Source organism: Castor canadensis, chromosome 6 (genome assembly GCF_047511655.1).
Source record: "Castor canadensis chromosome 6, mCasCan1.hap1v2, whole genome shotgun sequence".
In the NCBI taxonomy this organism is placed as follows: domain Eukaryota; kingdom Metazoa; phylum Chordata; class Mammalia; order Rodentia; family Castoridae; genus Castor; species Castor canadensis.
In genome coordinates this window covers 4,916,805-4,929,463 of record NC_133391.1, presented here as the reverse complement: position 1 = coordinate 4,929,463, position 12,659 = coordinate 4,916,805, and the positions used below count along the sequence as shown (strand labels likewise).

At 45.4% G+C, this 12,659-nt stretch overlaps 1 long non-coding RNA gene across 1 annotated transcript; it reads left to right on the top strand.

The window, feature by feature from the left end:
* The first annotated feature begins 24 nt into the window (after positions 1-24).
* LOC141423987 (uncharacterized) lies at positions 25-4,482 on the top strand. The gene is made up of 3 exons (XR_012448770.1): positions 25-111; positions 444-3,456; positions 3,778-4,482. It is a non-coding gene; the product is annotated as an uncharacterized lncRNA (long non-coding RNA).
* Positions 4,483-12,659: the final 8,177 nt, after the last annotated feature.

Sequence of the window (12,659 nt, the reverse complement as noted above, 5' to 3'; positions counted from 1 at the left end):
TGCGGTATGCGCATGCGCGCGGCTCCGCGAGCCGTCGGGAGGGGTGGGGTCAGGCTGTGAGTGACGGGGGAGGATTCGACATCCGGACTCGTGCGCGACCACCACTCGGAGGTGACGCCCTAAAGTCGCTTTCAAGGAGCAGATGTAGCAACTTGGGCGTCTTATTTTTTTTTTTTTTCGTGGGCCGAGGTGTGAAGCCTCGGCAGTTTCTCAAGCGCGTTTGTCGGGGCAGGATTTATGGGGTCTTTTGGGGATCTCGTGGGCCTGAAGGGAGACGACGTTTTTGCCCTTTTACAGAGCTCGGGTCACAGCCACGCGACATGGGCGCGGCTTCCTGCCGGGTCCGCCATGCTCCCTTGGTGGAAAACCTGAGAATTATCCCCAATATTCCCCAATTATCCAAGACCCTCCTGGACCCTTCCTCCCCTTCATATTGGTCCCAGGTCCCAAGATGGCGCCACGGGAAAGAAACGTGGAGAGAAAGAGTCTGCTTGCCGTGCAGATGCAGCCCCAAGAACTGCCCTGGCCCCCACTTCCGGCCACACTGCTGCACTTGGACCTGCTCCCCAGATGTGAGATGACAGCTCTGCCCTAAAGGAAGTAATAACAGTTTATTCTCAGCCACATCCGAGTGACCAGGGCCCGGGAACTCGGAGTCAAGTTACCCCAATGACATGTTCCATTGTGGCAGAGGTTACAGTGATTTTTTTTTTTAATTTTTTTTTTCGGTACTGGGGTTTGAACTCAGGACCTTCACCTTGAGCCACTCCACCAATTCTTTTTTGTGATGGGTTTTTTCAAGATAGGGTCTCTTGAACTATTTGTCTAGGCTGGCTTTGAACCACGATCCTCCTGATGCCTGCCTCCTGAGTAGCTGGGATTACAGGCATGAGCCCCTGTGCCCAGCTTGTAGTGAATTTTTATAGTCACAGTGAAACCGGAGTTTTGGACCAAAGGCCCAAACTCCTGAGATTCCATATGCCAGGACAAGCCACCCACCCCTAAACGCCAAATAGTAAGAGGTCTCGTGGCCAGGGACCGGTGGCTCACACCTGTAATCCTAGCTAGGCCCTAAATTCAAGCCCCAGCACTGGGAAAAAAAAAAAAGACATTGGTGAAGGCAGAGAAAAGGAGGTTTTAGTTACACGGCTCAGGACAGGCCATGGGAAGAGGCAGAGTAAGCACTGTCAAACCATCTTTGGGGTACAGACATGAGCTATAGATTTAAGTAGGTAAAGGAACTGGGGACGGGGGTCAAAGGTATGTACAGTTAAATAGGCCCAGTCACAGGGCTGGTCTGGTTGGTCTTGTGACTGGGGGAGCAGGAGGTCTGGTCCAGTTCTAGGAAGTTATCACCTGAAGGGGAGTAATCTGGTTCCTTTTGAGACGGTTACTCTGGCTTGGGATAACTGCCCTCACTGGGATGGTGGCAGCTGCAGGTGACTAGTTCCTTGTCATAAAGATGCTATCAGTTCTGTCCTTTCTAGAATCCAAGGTGACTGCAGAGTGATTGGAAAGAGAATGGCTTAGAGCAAAGGCAGATACAAAATGGAGGAGGGTTGCCAGGCTTTTCTCCTGCTATTAGTTAATTTGTGGGCCCAAGAAGGAGTCAGTGCTTTTCAGCAAAAGCAGTTTGAGCACCTGGTACAACAGGCCTGAAGAAAGTCAAAAATCAGTGCTGTTACCAGTGACATTGATGAAGAATCCTCTTCTGTAGGCTCAGAAGTTACAGCACTTCTTACCTTTAGGGTTGGTGAAGACCTGAAATCTGCTGATCTAGCGATACATTGCAAGAGGTTTACAGAACAGTCTTGAGAACGTCAGGTCAGATACTAAGATTAAGGTAACTGATTATTAAAGGGCCTAAACTAGCCCAAGATAACAGTCACAATGTACTAGTCAACCAAGTTCAAGTAGCCTGCAGGATGTTTAATATAGATGCAGCTTCAGAGTTCAGTTCACAGCTTCAATAATAATAGCAAAATTCCCAGCTGCAGACCCATGCTATGTTTTGGAGTTAAAGAATCCAAGTGCTCAGGTGGCTCACGCCTGTAATCCTAGCTACTCAGGAAGTAGAGATCAGGAGGACAGAGGTTCAAAGCCAGCCCAAGCAAATAGTTCGATAGACCCTATCTCAAAAATACCCAACACAAAAACAGCTGGTGGAGTAGCTCAAGTGGTATTGTGCCTGCCTTGCAAGTGTGAGGCCCTGAGTTCAAACCCTAGTACCACCCAAAAAACAAAAAATCAAAAAAGAATCCAGCTGCTCGTGGAGGATTAATGCACTGGACATCATTGGTTTTACTTTGTCCAATGGTTATGAAGTCTTTGGTCCTGGAGGAACAAGACAGATGGAATAGAAAGATAATTGTAAATGAAATACCCTGTCCAAGGATACTGGCAAAGGAAGGGCAGCCTCCGTGGAGAGCAAGGCTGCTTGGCTACACAACACAGTCCCCAAGTCTGTGGAGCTGGTATGGAGTCAAACGCCAGCATGTTTTTATTTAGATTCTACTTCTCTACAAAGAACAGCTCCTTAAGAGAATTTATAATTTGGGTAATCAGCATAATACACAAATTAGAGCCAGACTGTCTATGCTAAGTGACAAGAAGTTATATCAGCAAAATAACAAGAATCTTTGTTAATCTCTGATTGTTTTGATTCTTGTCATTTTATATTTTACAAATCACTTTAGGCAGCAAAGCTAGTTTTACATGAAGCTCTATTAAACCACCTTGTTTTGCAACTGAGGAACAGCTAGAGTCTTCTGATGTAAGATAGCAGTAAGGCTGGCCTCCTACTCCAACCTTTCCCAATACGCCATCATGGCCTGGTATAAAAAGCCACTGAAGTTCCAAGGAAGGTGAGGGTGAGTTCCTTAGTATCTGCTTTTTAGACTTGTGAAATGACACTGATTTAAAATCCAAAATGAGGATTGTGCCTTTAAAAAAAATTAGTATCAAGAAAGGTAGTTGTATTAATCAGCTTTCTGTTACTGTAACAAAATACCAGAGACCATTAACTTATAAAGAGAAAGGGTCTGTTTTGGCTTACTGCTTTGGATGTTCCAGTCCAAGACTGGGTGGACCCATTGCTTTGGGTCTCTGATGGATGTGCTGGGTGGTAATTACTGAGAGAGTGTGTGGTGTAGCAGACTGCTTCCTCATGGCTAGGAGGCAAGAGAGAAAGAAGAATTGCACGATTCCCTTGTCCTGAGAGCAAACAAGGCAACAAAACCAGCTGGAATCAGTAAAGTGTCCTAGGGGGTAAAGCTGTCCTAAACACTGGGCTCACTCTCTTACATTCTCTTTGTTCTTGGCTGTTGATAGGTTTTACTACCTTATTCTGTCTCATCTTTGAGTAGACATTTTGCATATTCTATCTACTTTTCAAATGATCATCGGTGGGAGGATTGATTGTCTGTGACCCCAGCCCTCCATTACCAGAATTATCGGGTAAGTAACCCCTTTTTTTTATTGTTGTGCTGGGTGGGGGTACACTGTGGCATTTACTAAAGTTCTTACAGTATATCAAATATATCATACTTGAATTCACCCCTCCACCAGGCTCCTTCATCCCTCCCTCTCCCATTCCTGGAACAGTTTCAGCAGGTCTCATTTTTCCATTTACATACATGAGTACATAATATTCCCACCATATTCATCCTCCTACACCCTTTCCCACATCCTCCCCCCACTTTTTAATATTTGTCTATTTTAGTTTGCTAAATCCTATTACATTAATTATGTATCTTTTTGGTTTTTGTTTTGAAACAGGGTCTCTCTATGTTGTTCAGGCTCCCTCTGAACTCCTGGACTCAAGTGACCCTCCTCAGCCTGCCACCTTGCAATTATATATCTTTGGCACCTAGATATATAATTGTTTATTGTGGGTTTATTGTGGGTTAGAGGAAAGCTTATCAAACATAATCACTTTAGAGCTCATGAAGTGTTAAATAATTGGGTAGCTGGTATTTAAATGTTTGTATCAGGTTGTGTGTGGAGGGTTGTTTAGGAGGGTGTCAGTGATATTTGGAGAAGTTGGTTGGTTAGGAAAACATTCATTCCTCACTTGACTCATGTAACAAAGGCTCTTTTGGTCTGAGATTGCTCTCAGCATGGGTAACTGGGGTGACTGCAGCTCTAATGGTAGCGAATCCCTCTTGAGAGTGTGTGTTCTGGGCTTGCTTCTTAGATCATGTTCTCACACAAAAAAGAACGGGAAAGTCTAGTTGTCCCACACCTGGGCAGAGGTTAACCATTTCCGAGTGTGTCCAGGGATGAGTTTAAACTGCTGGCAAATCGAACGTCTAGTGATGGTTTCTGTAAGAACACTGAATGAAATACCTGATTTGCTCATAAGCATGATAATTCTTTCTGGGAATTTTTTTTTCCTTTTTAGTGGTACTGTGGTTTGAACCCAGGGCCTCATGCTTGCTAGGCAGGCACACTACTACTTGAGGCATTCCACTGCCCTTTTTGTGTGGGTATTTTTTTTTATTGTTTTATTATTCATATGTGCATACAAGGCTTGGGTCATTTCTCCTCCCTGCCCCCACCCCCTCCCTTACCACCCACTCCGCCCTCTCCCTCTCCCCCCAACCCCCTCGATACCCAGCAGAAACTATTTTCCCCTTATTTCTAATTTTGTTGAAGAGAGAGTATAAGGAATAATAGGAAGGAACAAGTGCTTTTGCTGGTTGAGATAAGGATAGCTATACAGGGCATTGACTCACATTGATTTCCTGTGCATGGGTGTTACCTTCTAGGTTAATTCTTCTTGATCTAACCTTTTCTCTAGTTCCTGGTCCCCTTCTCCTATTGGCCTCAGTTGCTTTTAAGGTATCTGCTTTAGTTTCTCTGCGTTAAGGGCAACAAATGCTAGCTAATTTTTTAGGTGTCTTACCTATCCTCACCCCTCCCTTGTATGCTCTCGCTTTTATCATGTGCTCATAGTCCAATCCCATTGGTGTGTTTGCCCTTGATCTAATGTCCACATATGAGGGAGAACATACGAGTTTTGGTCTTTTGGGCCAGGCTAAACTCACTCAGAATGATGTTCTCCAATTCCATCCATTTACCAGCGAATGATAACATTTCGTTCTTCTTCATGGCTGCATAAAATTCCATTGTGTATAGATACCACATTTTCTTAATCCATTCGTCAGTGGTGGGGCATCTTGGCTGTTTCCATAACTTGGCTATTGTGAATAGTGCCGCAATAAACATGGGTGTGCAGGTGCCTCTGGAGTCACCTGTGTCACAGTCTTTTGGGTATATCCCCAAGAGTGGTATTGCTGGATCAAATGGTAGATCAATGTCTAGCTTTTTAAGTAGCCTCCAAATTTTTTTCCAGAGTGGTTGTACTAGTTTACATTCCCACCAACAGTATAAGAGGGTTCTTTTTTCCCTGCATCCTCGCCAACACCTGTTGTTGGTGGTGTTGCTGATGATGGCTATTCTAACAGGGGTGAGGTGGAATCTTAGTGTGGTTTTAATTTGCATTTCCTTTATTGCTAGAGATGGTGAGCATTTTTTCATGTGGTTTTTGGCCATTTGAATTTCTTCTTTTGAGAAAGTTCTGTTTAGTTCACTTGCCCATTTCTTTATTGGTTCATTAGTTTTGGGAGAATTTAGTTTTTAAAGTTCCCTGTGTATTCTGGTTATCAGTCCTTTGTCTGATGTGTAGCTGGCAAATATTTTCTCCCACTCTGTGGGTATTCTCTTCAGTTTAGAGACCATTTCTTTTGATGAACAGAAGCTTTTTAGTTTTATGAGGTCCCATTTATCTATACTATCACTTAGTTGCTGTGCTGCTGGGGTTTGTGGGTATTTTTGAGATAGGGCCTCACAAACTCTTTGCCCCAGGCTGGATTCAAATTGTGATCCTTCTGATCTCTGTCTCCTGACCAGTTGGGATTACAGGCGTGAGTAGCTGGTGTCTAGATGGTTCTAGGGTTTGAACTCTGGGTCTCATGCTTTCTAGGCAGGACTCTACCACTTGAGCCACTCCACCAGCCATGACTGTTCCTTCTGGCTGTTCTTCTGGACTTGAACCTTAGATGCTGATGAGCCCCAAATTCTGCCTTCCTCTACACATACCCTCTAATTGACCTCACAGGCTTCTGGCTTTCACCACCACCCAGAAATTGCCATCCCTCAGAGATGACTGCTAATGACCCCTGGCCATGGTGACTGCTACTGACCTTCGGTACCTGGTGTCCCCTTAGCTGTCACCTCAAGTCAACATGTCTAAATCTTGTTATTCTTCTCCCCTCTGCACCCAGACTCTCCCCTCCTCTGGGGTATCGTCGTCTAGCCCAGATTGATAACTGGCTCCCAAGCAGAGAGTTGCCAAGTCAGGTCACATCTACCATGTGACTTGCTTTTGGTTTCATAAATGCTTCATCCACAGAAAGTCACAAGAAGAGCTCAGTAAATGTCAGCACGCCAGTTTACTTAGATTCACCAATCGAGAATATACTGTCACTTGGTTTTTTTGGTGGGACTGGGGTTTGAACTCAGGGCTTCAGAGTTGCAAAGCAGGTTCTCTACTCCTTGAGCCACGTCTCTAGTCCATCTTGCTCTGGTTATTTTAGAGATGGGGTCTCTTGAACCTTTTGCCCAGGCTGGCCTCAAACCCTTCATCCCTTGATCCTCCTATCTCAGCCTCCCAAGTAGTTAGGATTACAGCCATGAGCTACTGTACCCAGCTCTGTCACATTTCCTGATCTCTCATACATAATGTGTATTCGTACATGTCTGCTTGATAGTAACGGGAATGGTTGTTATTATTTATTGAGTCATTTGTAAGTCACAGGCATCGTGACTTTTCACTCCTCAGGACTTCAGTCTGTATCCCTGAAGAACAAGGATCTTTTCTTAATTGTTTTTTGTTTGTTTGTTTGTTTGTTTTGGAGACAGGGTCTCAAAGTTGGAGATCCTCCTGCCTCAGCCTCCCCAGTGCTGAGATTACAGGCATCACCATGCCTGGCTAAGGACCTCTTCTTAACAGCCATAACACAATGATCAAACTCAGGTCAGTTCTACTCTCTATGAAATGAATTAATATGTTGATTACAAAACTTAGTTATATTACTGAATTACAAGTTAGCTACACGTTTATATTCAAATTTTACTTACCGTTCTAATAATCTCCTTTCTAGCAATTTTTTCTCAATCATGGAGCAAATCTAAGGTCCTTTGCTGTGTTCAGTTTGCTATGTGTCTTTAATATAATCTGAAATAGTTTCCTAGCCTTTTTTGTTTGTTTTTTAATTCATGGTGTTGGTGGTCTTAAAGAGCCTGCACCAGTTATTTTATGGAATGTTCTTCAATTGAGTCAGGTACCTTAATGGAGCAATCAAAGTTAGCAGCATAAAAAGCAATATTGAGAAGTCACAGGTGGTGGGGCACCGTGGTTTTCATTTAAAAGCAAGCTCTAGGAGCTGGAGGCCTGGCTCAAGAGATGAGGTCTCTTGAACTATTTGCCCAGGCTGGCCTCAAACTGCAATCCTCCTGATCTCAGCCTCCCAAGTAGCTAGGATTACAGGCATGGGCCACTGGTGCCTGGCTCTCACCATCCTTTTGATCAAGGAACATATTTTATTCCAGAAGTTCCCCGAGAGATTTACTCTTAAGAGATGAGTAGCAGAAATGGGTCACATGTCCATCAAGTGGGTATGGTGTTCTCACGTGAAACATGACCAATCCTGGTTCATCCCCTGGGCTGGAGGGAGGGCCCAGTTTCCCCAAGAACAAAACTAAGGAAGCCAAGCAGGCAAGGTGCTGGGCAGACAGCTGGAATGGTGAGAGACTGGGGCAGGGGAGGGGGATCGGGAGGCCTTGATGACTTGCTAGGAAGGTGGGACTCACCCTGAGGGGGAGGGGTCTCATAGTTTCCCCATCACTATTCAGGTCATACACAGAAAGTTAACATAAAATCGTGTGTCCTTCATTACATCATAACGGGAGACACAAGATGTCACTATGTACTTTTTTTTTTTTTTGATTGGCCAGTTGTTTTTGAGCCAGGCTCACTGAGCAGCCCATGCTGGCCTGGAACTTGACATTCTCCTGCCTCATCCTCCTGAGTGCTGGGATTACAGGCATGCTCTGGAGATTGGCCTTTTTGGTATTAGTCAGTATGGGGTTTGAACTCAGGGCCTCACACTTGCTAGGCAGGAGTTCTGCCACTTAAGCCAGGCCTCCAGCTCCTAGAGCTTGCTTTTAAATGAAAACCACGGCGCCCCACCACCTGTGACTTCTCAATATGTGCTTTTTATGCTGATAACTTTGATTGCTCCATTAAGGTACCTAACTCAATTGAAGAACATTCCATAAAATAACTGGTGCAGGCTCTTTAAGACCACCAACACCATGAATTAAAAAACAAACAAAAAAGGCTAGGAAACTATTTCAGATTATATTAAAGACACATAGCAAACTGAACACAGCAAAGGACCTTAGATTTGCTCCATGATTGAGAAAAAATTGCTAGAAAGAAGAGCAAAATGGACTGGAGGAATGGCTCAAGCTATAGACCACCTGCTTTACAAGGGCAAAGCTCTGAGTTTAAATCCCAGTCCCACCAGAAAAAAAAGGGATAGTAAGGAGGCCCATATCTTTTCACTCTCTTGAACATGGTTTCAGAAAATACAATTCTAAATGCTGTGATGGCTTCTTGGCAGCATGGGAAGGGGGGACCTGGGTCTTTCACATTGTATCAGTCCTAGCACCGTCGACTTCTGTCAATGTGCTGTTCGAGGCTGTCCAGTGTCTGTTGCTGTTGGCTGTAGTGGGCTTCTTGTGGTCTCGCACACTCAGCTGCTATACCTTGTCTACCCGCTCCTGTGTCCCATTTTCCATCCCGCACACCCTCTCACCTCCTGCCCACTTCCTGCTCACCTGTAGGCCCCATGGGAGGCATGACTTCTTCCAGGCACCTTCCTTTACCTCCAAGACTGAGCTGGGTGCCTCTCTTGCACCTACCCCATCCCCCTCAGAGCCTTTCTGGTTACCAAACCCAATCCTCACAATACAGTTCTCCCCTTGGTCTGGCTACTACGTTACTAACTGTATTTATAAGGTGGTTTTCAAAGACATCTGTAGAGGAACGTTTTATCAAATAACTTTTGTAGAGGCATAAGACATTTTTTTTTTGGAGACAGGGTCATTCTGTGTAGCCCAGGCTGGCCTTGAACTCACGATCCTCCTGCCTAAGCCTCCTGAGTGTTGGGTTATAGGCGTCACCAACCATGCCTGACATCAAAACACATTTTTTTTTTTTTTGGCAGTACTAGGGCTTGAACTCAAGCCTACACCTTGAGCCACTCCACTAGGCCCCTCATTTTTGTGATTGGCTTTTTCAAGATAGGGTCTCATGAACTATTTGCCTGGGCTGACTTCAAACCACAGTCCTCCTGACCTCTACCTCCTTAGTAGCTAGGACCCAGCATCCAACACTCAAAACACATTTATATGGCCAAAAAACACATGGAAAAATGCTCACCATCTCTAGCAATAAAGGAAATGCAAATTAAAACCACACTAAGATTCCACCTCACCCCTGTTAGAATAGCCATCATCAGCAACACCACCAACAACAGGTGTCGGCGAGGATGCGGGGGAAAAAGGAACCCTCTTACACTATTGGTGGGAATGTAGACTAGTACAACCACTCTGGAAAAAAATTTGGAGGCTACTTAAAAAGCTGGACATCGATCTACCATTTGATCCAGCAATACCACTCTTGGGGATATACCCAAAAGACTGTTACTCCAGAGGCACCTGCACATCCATGTTTATTGCGGCGCTATTCACAATAGCCAAGTTATGGAAACAGCCAAGATGCCCCACCACTGATGAATGGATTAAGAAAATGTGGTATCTATACACAATGGAATTTTATGCAGCCATGAAGAAGAATGAAATGTCATCATTCGCTGGTAAATGGATGGAATTGGAAAACATCATTCTGAGTGAGGTTAGCCTGGCCCAAAAGACCAAAACTCGTATGTTCTCCCTCATATGCAGACATTAGATCAAGGGCAAACACAACAAGGGGATTGGACTTTGAGCACATGATAAAAGCGAGAGCACACAAGGGAGGGGTGAGGATAGGTAAGACACCTAAAAAATTAGCTAGCATTTGTTGCCCTTAACGCAGAGAAACTAAAGCAGATACCTTAAAGCAACTGAGGCCAATAGGAAAAGGGGAACAGGTACTAGAGAAAAGGTTAGATCAAAAAGAATTAACCTAGAAGGTAACACCCACGCACAGGAAATCAATGTGAGTCAATGCCCTGTATAGCTATCCTTATCTCAACCAGCAAAAACCCTTGTTCCTTCCTATTATTGCTTATACTGTCTCTACAACAAAATTAGAGATAAGGGCAAAATAATTTCTGCTGGGTATTGAGGGGGTGGGGGGGGAGAGGGAGGGGGCGGAGTGGGTGGTAAGGGAGGGGGTGGGGGCAGGGGGGAGAAATGAACCAAGCCTTGTATGCACATATGAATAATAAAAGAAAAAGAAAAAAAAAAACATTTGTATTAAAGCCTTGGCATAGGCAGAAGCAGAAAGAATAGTCCCTTGTAGTATCCAGAAGGTTCCCTTCTAGCCTTTGATTCAACCCTGACTCAATCTTGCCTTGATTCCTGGTGGCTTGTGGGTGGTAGAGTTGGGAGTTTTTGTGATTACTTCCTGTTTCTTGGAAACACCTACAGGTCTGCTCCATGAGGAAGACTCAGAACCTTCTGGGCTCCCTACAAGGATTCAGGTTTTGTTCTCAGGTAAAAAGAAAAAGATAATCAGTGATAAAAAATCTAGCAGCCTTGAAGCCTAGCTCATGACACTTAGCAGTGCAATGTAAATAGTCTGGTCTGTTTCTTTGCAGAACATGGTTAGTGCCCTGGTTTTGATCATTGTAGATATCAATTAATGTCATCACTTTCAAGTCCACGGACTATACTTTCATGTCAAGCTGTCCTGAAACTATAGATCCTTCGACAAAGGGTGTATGTCAAGCCGGGTGGCCATGGCTCACGCCTGTAATCCCTGCTACTCAGGAGGTTGAGATCAGGGGAATCGCAGTTTGAAGCCAGACCCAGGGAAATAGTTCTTGAGACCCCATCTTGAAAAAAAACCCTTCACAAAAAAGGACTGGTGGAGTAGCTCAAGTGGTAGAGCACCTGCCTAGCAAGTGTGAGGCCCTGAGTTCAAATCCTAGTGCCACCAAAAAAAGAAAGAGTACGTGAGAGTGAGTCCATTTTCTTATAAAGACTAGGTGGGAAACCTCATCTCCTCTCAGGTTACAAGGAATTCCTGGCCCTGCTGTTATGGACTTGGATGGGTCATGCAGTCTATCTGCATCTGGTCCCTGCCCCCTGCAAGGGGCTGCTTTGGAACTCCCTGAGCATACAGGGAGAACATGGGTGGACCATCCTTCTCCAGGAAATCATGGCAGGGTCTTAAAGCCGCAGGGAGCGTCCCCACATTTCTCCAGCAAGAGGCCCAGGCTGGCACCTGCTGGACTGATCGGCCTGGGGACAAGTGTTGGAGTCTCACAGAATGCTCAGGGAGACTTGGCAGGTGTTTGATCACTATGGCGAGTTATCTAAATGTCACATTCCTATGAGACAGGTTCCTCATTGAACAGGTAAGGAACAGGTTGCTCTGGGTCACACTCCCAGGACCCAAAGCTGTCTGACTTCACAGTGTGCAGATTTAGAAGTGAAGAACCATCTCTTAATATCTAGAAGATATGATTGGAGTCGTAGATGTGAAGACTGAAACTAAAGGGACAATACCGTGTGATGTGTTCTGGTTCAGTAGCAAGTGGGGCCTTCTGACCACTGAGCACCGTCAAAAGTAAAATGGGCTGCCTTTTTTTGCACTGGCAGAGTTCAAGTAGAAATTTGGATGCTGTTTTTTCAAGGATTTCCTGTCGGGGAGTCCACAGCTGACTGAGAGTTGCCCTACACACCCCTCTGAATGTTCTTTTAGCCCACCATTGTAACCTCCTACGATTCTGGGTCTCCCAGGAAGTTCACACGCAGCAGTTAGAGACCCCGCCACCAGAGGGCAGTGTTTTCACATTGGGTCCAGCGACAGGGAAGGGGAAGGAGGAAAGGGCAGAAAGGAACAGACAGGGTCAGAGTGTTAGAGCGGCGAGTGGAAACCCTGTGAACCAGGGAAGGCTGGAGGAATATTCAGCAGAACTGTTCTCGGGGTGGGTAGGCCCATCACGTGACAGCCAGCAGGGGCCAGGTCTTGGCTTGATCTAAGAGCATTCTGATGCTTGGGGGCATGGCTCAGGCAGTAGAGCACCTGCCTGGGGCCCTGAGTTCAAATCCCAGTACCACACAAAAAAGAACATTCTGGCAAATTCCAGAAGGATTACCTTGCGAGGCAGCTTGTTCTATCGCTCGTTCACACTCGCTCTCAGTGTGTTTACTATGTACCCGTTTTAGGGCTGTCCGTATCTAGTTGCTGAGGCATAGCTGTGAACTAAACACATAACACTGCCCGTGTCGTGGTGCTGACCCTCACCGAGCACCCTGGGGGAGCCTGAGGCAGAGCAGGCAGCAGCCATGTTGGGTGTTAGGCCGGATGGATCTTCACGTGCCCTTGGAGGACTCCATCACTTCAACATCTGAAA